The sequence below is a fragment of the Schistocerca cancellata genome, chromosome 2 (genome assembly GCF_023864275.1).
Source record: "Schistocerca cancellata isolate TAMUIC-IGC-003103 chromosome 2, iqSchCanc2.1, whole genome shotgun sequence".
Taxonomy (NCBI): Eukaryota; Metazoa; Arthropoda; class Insecta; order Orthoptera; family Acrididae; genus Schistocerca; species Schistocerca cancellata.
Genome location: NC_064627.1, coordinates 280,120,482 through 280,127,730, shown reverse-complemented (window position 1 = coordinate 280,127,730; position 7,249 = coordinate 280,120,482). Strand labels below are relative to the sequence as shown.

Genomic DNA, 7,249 nt, shown 5'->3' with positions numbered 1-7,249 from the left:
AAGACAGTGCTGACTCTTGACATGCTGATATAGCAGTTCATGACAAATTACAAAACTCCGCCATCTCTCTCCCCACATCCACCACTGCTGGCGGCTCACCTCCAACTGCGCAACGCTACGCGGTGTTCACATCCAGCTGCCGCTGCCCAACACTACAATGGCAGACAACAATGCAAACTAGCCACAGGCTGCACACAGCACAGCCAGTGATTTTCATACAGAGCGCTACGTAACGTTGCCAATAAGAAAATATAAACAGCCTACTTACACTAGTGCTACAGTGGAACTTAACATACTGTAAGGGTGGAGCTGGTTGGTGCTACAGGTTTATGAACCGTGATGGACTTAGCAAGTGAACCAAACCAAAAATATCTCAGAAAATGCCACAAGAGTAGGTAGAGAAAATATTATCTTTCCATCGCTTTATTACTCAACATCGAAAGAAAACCAGCATGGAACTAAGGCCGATATTACACTATCGTATTTCTTTGTCAAATATTTATGTCAAAGAAATTTTACAGTGTAATAGGGAACTTTGTCAAGCCTCTCCTATCGTCAAATAAATATGATCAAATCTAGGGCCTCGATGTAGATTTGATCATAAAAGTTGCTTGTCTTCTATTCACTGCAATGTGAAATCTTGCCACTTGGAGCACTAGCATCGCTGCAACGCTCTGTCACCAGTAGTGTGTTTGTAAACAAGCCTTTGAAGTTTAATTCGTGTGTGCCATCAACTACAAAATTAATAGAAATGTATGAAGCCGATGAGGCGTTTTATAACTTGAGCCACCCTGAGTACAAAAAAAGATTAAGAAGACTGGAGAGCTACAAAGAAATTGCGGAGGTTATTAGCTGTGGGATACGACCCCGGCGCATTTCTGACGACACAAAATAGAAAATTAATGGCCTCCGCTCAAACTACTCTCACGAGAAAGCAAAAGTCCGTGTCGACATACTTACTTTATTTGTAGAGCCTCATCAGCTTTACACACTTTTATTAATTTTGTAGTTGTGGGACACAAAATGTAATTATTACTTTGATCTATAGTAAAAACAGTTCTTAATTCACATAAAGTGTATTGAACATGTATTTACTTTCAGACTTTATTATTTAGCGTATGGCCAATACAGACATATCATAAAATTAAATTACATATACATATGTACATATTGACACACACGAAACTTAAGTTTGTCGTTACAAGTGTATATCTCGTCCTTCAATCCAGCGCACTGCATCCTGAGTTGCTAGCAGGAAGTCCTCTTCAGCACCGTGATAGGCTAGAATCCTGCATTCACTGACAGTGTGGTGAACAGTCTGGTATGGAGCCCCGCAGTCACAGGCTGGACCAGGCAGCTTCTTCCACTTAAAGAGAGCATCCCTGCATCGGCCATGGCCGGTACGGATTCTGTTGAGGAGTTGTCCAGGTCTTGTGTGGTACGTCGAATCTACTTGGAAGCTTAGAACCTGAGAAGAAGTTATGCAGGCGCACATCTGTCACTGCTTCCCATCGACCTTTCCATTCCTCAAGAGGTTTGAAATCCTTAGCAATCATATCAGCAGCATCGCACAGAGTTGGATGGCGTGATTTCAGTCTTTTACGATTTAAAAGTGGCAGGTCGCTATGCACTGGTAGGTTAGAATCCCTGGTGCATACAGGTCACTGGTTAGGATCTCTTCTGTTGTCTTCATTTCCTGGTATCGTACGGCTAGAGCCAGGTCATAGGTATAGCAGTATTTTCTGGACAAAGTGTCAGCTCGATCAGATAGATATAGGTTGAACAGTAATGGTGAGAGAACTGTTCCTTGAGGCAATCCGTTGTTCAGCTTCCTCTCCTTACTTATGTTGCTTCCAGTGAATCCCTGGAACTTCCGATCGCTTTGCATGCTGTTAATCAGTCGAACCATTGTTCTGCAGGGTATGATGCGGAGAAATTTGTAGATAAGGCCTTCCCTCCACACAGTGTCGAAGGCGGCAGTTAGATCAACAAACACCACAGATGTTTTCTGCTTCATTTGGTATCCTGACTCTATGAAGGATGAGAGAGACAAAACCTGGTCGCACCAGCTACGCCCTGGTCTGAAGCCTGCCTGATCAACTGGAACGTTCTCTAGGATAGCGCTACTTATTCTGTTATATACTAGCCTTTCAGAAAGCTTGTAGCAGTAGCTAAGTAGGGCAATGGGGCGATAGCTTTCTACCATGTTGCTGGGTTTGCCAGATTTCAGAGAAGATATTATCTTCGTCTTTTTAAACTCCAATGGAAGTTGACCAGTCAGCAGGATGTCAGTGAGGAATTCTGCCAGCCATTTCTTAGCTTTTCCTCCCATATGGATCAGGAATTCTGGATGGATACCATCGAATCCAGCCGCCTTAAGAGGTCTGAGGTCCTTCAGTCCAGAGTCAATGTCTGAAACTGTGAAGAGATGGGTATACTCAGATGAGGGAGATGCCATGTTTTTCAGGTCACGAAGCTGTCACCTGATATGTCTTGTATGTCTCTTGTCAGGAAGCAATTTCGTCTGGTGTTACTTTCAGATATTGGTCCTTTAGTGTTTTATAAATTGCTTCACACGTTTCATGTATTATTTTACTTAATGCGCACTGTGGTATTCGAGTGCTGTACTGTAAGCTAGAGTAACTCTCTCCTGTAGCTAGAAATTGGAATGTTACTGTGAGCCTTCATCTGCAGATATAGCAGTTTTTTTTAAGCGAGTATTGGGCTTTGTGATATGACGAGACACTTCACTGAGCAAATACTGAAATGTATGCTCATCCATTCTTAAATAATTTATGTACGACTTGACGTCCTTCACTAGAAGCTCACGTAACAAATTTTGTTGAATGCTTTTATCGTCTCGTCGTTTAACCCATGGCTTCACCCAGGTGCGTTTCTTTTTTCTGCCCCCACCTCTCTTCCAAATGCGTACACAGTGCAATTGTGGTACATGCAACTGCTGCGCGTAATAAGTCGTTGTTGTCAGCCATCTTGAACTTTGACGAAAAATATTATGACAAGGTAATACCCCTTTTTAGCGCCACGTCAAATTACTTTGTCAAACAAATTTGACGAATATTTGATCATATCTTTGATCAAATCTTTGTCAAAGATATATGATAGTGTAATACCGGCCTAAGCCAAATAGGGAATATGGACGAAACTCCTCTGAAATTTGATTTACCGTATAACAAAACTGTTGCCATGAAAGATGCTAAAACTGTGACTATAAAAACAAGTGGACATGAAAAAGTGCACTACGCTATTATCCTTTCATGTTGTGCAGACAGCACTAAACTTAATACAATGATCATTTTCAGGCTCAGAACAATGCCAAAACATTCTGAAATACCGCCAGTGTTGTTGATCCCGCACATGATAGGGTTGGATGGACGAAGCTGGTATGAAATTATGAATTATCAGATTGTGGGGGAAAAGGAAAGGTGCTTTATTGAAGCACAGTTCTCTTTTTGTTTTAGACCAGTTTAGAAGTCATTTGAAAAATTCTGTGAAAGAAAAATTGAGACAGGGAAATACAGGGCTCGCTGTTATTCTGGGAAAGCTTACTTCACAACTGCAACCACCTGATGCGTCGATAAATAAACCATTTAAAGCGTACATGTGAGAGGACTGGAACAAATGGATGATGGATGAAAGAACCAAATATGAATCCACGCCGAAGGGAGCTTTAAAACGACCTACAATGAAAGCGTGTCAGTGGATAAAACAGTCGTGGTTTAGAGTATGAGAAGACATACAAATGAAGATGGTAGATGTTCTTTCGGACATGCCTGAAAGAACAGATACCATCGGTGACCATGCAGCTCTTTACAATGAAATTACAATGAAATAAATACCCCTAGCTGCATACACGCGTTGATATAAGTCAACAGGGATAGTTGAAAATGTGGACCCCGTCCGGGACTCGAACCCGGGGTGTTCTGCTTAGCCCGCATCTCGTGGTCGTGCGGTAGCGTTCTCGCTTCCCACGCCCGGGTTCCCGGGTTCGATTCCCGGCGGGGTCAGGGATTTTCTCTGCCTCGTGATGGCTGGGTGTTGTGTGCTGACCTTAGGTTAGTTAGGTTTAAGTAGTTCTAAGTTCTAGGGGACTGATGACCATAGATGTTAAGTCCCATAGTGCTCAGAGCCATTTGAACCATTTTTTTGTTCTGCTTACATGGCAGACGCTCTATCCATCTGAGCCACCGAGGCCACAGAAGATAGTGCGACTGCAGGGACTCATCTCTGGCACGCCTCCCGTGAGACCCACATTCTCAACTTCTTGTCTCGCACAATATCCATAGTGCCCCTACCCATTATGCTCATTACTCGCGGCTTTACTGCCGATTCCCGTAAGAGTTCGGGCACTGTTTGTGCATCCTCACGGAAGAAGATGGTCAAATGGCCTGTATGCAGCTAGGGATACTCATTCATTGTAATTTCATTCTAACGAGCTGCATGGTCACCGATGGTATCTGTTCTTTCGGACATGTCCGATTTATATACGTGCACCTTCCGCCGACCACTGGCGACAACATCGATGTACTGTGGAGACCTCACGCCCCACGTGTTGAGCAATTCGGCGGTACATATATATATATATATATATATATATATATATATATATATATATATATATATATATATATATTCCTGGAAATGGAAAAAAGAACACATTGACACCGGTGTGTCAGACCCACCATACTTGCTCCGGACACTGCGAGAGGGCTGTACAAGCAATGATCACACGCACGGCACAGCGGACACACCAGGAACCGCGGTGTTGGCCGTCGAATGGCGCTAGCTGCGCAGCATTTGTGCACCGCCGCCGTCAGTGTCAGCCAGTTTGCCGTGGCATACGGAGCTCCATCGCAGTCTTTAACACTGGTAGCATGCCGCGACAGCGTGGACGTGAACCGTATGTGCAGTTGACGGACTTTGAGCGAGGGCGTATAGTGGGCATGCGGGAGGCCGGGTGGACGTACCGCCGAATTGCACAACACGTGGGGCGTGAGGTCTCCACAGTACATCGATGTTGTCGCCAGTGGTCGGCGGAAGGTGCACGTGCCCGTCGACCTGGGACCGGACCGCAGCGACGCACGGATGCACGCCAAGACCGTAGGATCCTACGCAGTGCCGTAGGGGACCGCACCGCCACTTCCCAGCAAATTAGGGACACTGTTGCTCCTGGGGTATCGGCGAGGACCATTCGCAACCGTCTCCATGAAGCTGGGCTACGGTCCCGCACACCGTTAGGCCGTCTTCCGCTCACGCCCCAACATCGTGCAGCCCGCCTCCAGTGGTGTCGCGACAGGCGTGAATGGAGGGACGAATGGAGACGTGTCGTCTTCAGCGATGAGAGTCGCTTCTGCCTTGGTGCCAATGATGGTCGTATGCGTGTTTGGCGCCGTGCAGGTGAGCGCCACAATCAGGACTGCATACGACCGAGGCACACAGGGCCAACACCCGGCATCATGGTGTGGGGAGCGATCTCCTACACTGGCCGTACACCACTGGTGATCGTCGAGGGGACACTGAATAGTGCACGGTACATCCAAACCGTCATCGAACCCATCGTTCTACCATTCCTAGACCGGCAAGGGAACTTGCTGTTCCAACAGGACAATGCACGTCCGCATGTATCCCGTGCCACCCAACGTGCTCTAGAAGGTGTAAGTCAACTACCCTGGCCAGCAAGATCTCCGGATCTGTCCCCCATTGAGCATGTTTGGGACTGGATGAAGCGTCGTCTCACGCGGTCTGCACGTCCAGCACGAACGCTGGTCCAACTGAGGCGCCAGGTGGAAATGGCATGGCAAGCCGTTCCACTGGACTACATCCAGCATCTCTACGAACGTCTCCATGGGAGAATAGCAGCCTGCATTGCTGCGAAAGGTGGATATACACTGTACTAGTGCCGACATTGTGCATGCTCTGTTGCCTGTGTCTATGTGCCTGTGGTTCTCTCAGTGTGATCATGTGATGTATCTGACCCCAGGAATGTGTCAACAAAGTTTCCCCTTCCTGGGACAATGAATTCACGGTGTTCTTATTTCAATTTCCAGGAGTGTAGATTAGTGTCCGATAAGTCATACACCGAACGCAGAGCTTAGGGTACTGTTAGCTGTTTGTTTGTGCGTTAGTGTGCGAGTTAATGAGCTTCCCTACTGTTGCCTGTTGTTCGGCTGTGGTAGCAGCATATATATATATATATATATATATATATATATATATATATATATATAAGGCTCACCGGCCATTTGACCATCTTCTTCTGTGCAGATGTACAAACAGTGCCCGAACTTTTACGGGAAACGGCAGTAAAGCCGCGAGTAATGAGTGTAATGGGCTGGGACACTTTGAATATAGTGCGGGACAATAACTTGCGAATGTGGGTCTCACGGGAGGCGTGCCAGAGATGAGTCCCTGCAGTCGCACTATCCTCTGTGTCCTCGCTGGCTCAGATGGACATGCTCGCTTCGGCGGTACATATACTAAAATTGGAACGATGGAGAGAAGATTAGCATGGCCCCTGCGCAAGGATGACACAAGCCGGCACGGTAACTCAGCGTGTTCGGGCAGAGGGTAAGCTGCCCTCGGTAATAAAAAACTGAGTTAATGGATCAACGACGAATTGAAACGTGTGTCTTGCGACATCCGCCCCGAGCAGATACAACGAACAGAATGAGATTAATAAAAGAAAAAAAGGATGGAAAGAGCGTCTGCCATGTAAGTAGGAGATCGCGGGTTCGAGTTCCGATTGGGGCACACATTTTCAACTGTCCTCGTTGACTTATGTCAATACGTATATGCAGCTGGGGGTATTCATTTCACTGTAATGAGAAGACATTGTTAAATCTTCCAAGAAGTGTGGCGTAAGTAACGCTCTCGATGACAGTGAAGTCTTATACAGGGTGTTACAAACAGGTACGGCCAAACTTTCAGGAAACATTCCTCACACACAAAGAAAGAAAATATGTTATGTGGACATGTGTCCGGAAACGCATACTTTCCATGTTAGAGCTCATTTTATTACTTCTCTTCAAATCACATTCATCATTGAATGGAAACACACAGCAACAGAACGTACCAGCGTGACTTCAAACACTTGGTTACAGGAAATGTTCAAAATGTCCTCCGTTAGCGAGGATACATGCATCCACCCTCCGTCGCATGGAATCCCTGATGAGCTGCTGCAGCCCTGCAGAATGCCGTATTGTATCACAGCCGTCCACAATACGAGCACGAA

The 7,249-nt window shown here is 46.0% G+C and overlaps 1 non-coding gene across 1 annotated transcript; it reads left to right on the top strand.

Annotated features, from left to right (window-relative positions):
* Positions 1 to 6,472: 6,472 nt before the first annotated feature.
* LOC126163352 (U6 spliceosomal RNA) lies at positions 6,473 to 6,575 on the top strand. The gene has a single exon (XR_007535238.1). It is a non-coding gene; the product is annotated as a U6 spliceosomal RNA (small nuclear RNA).
* The last annotated feature ends 674 nt before the right edge of the window (positions 6,576 to 7,249 follow it).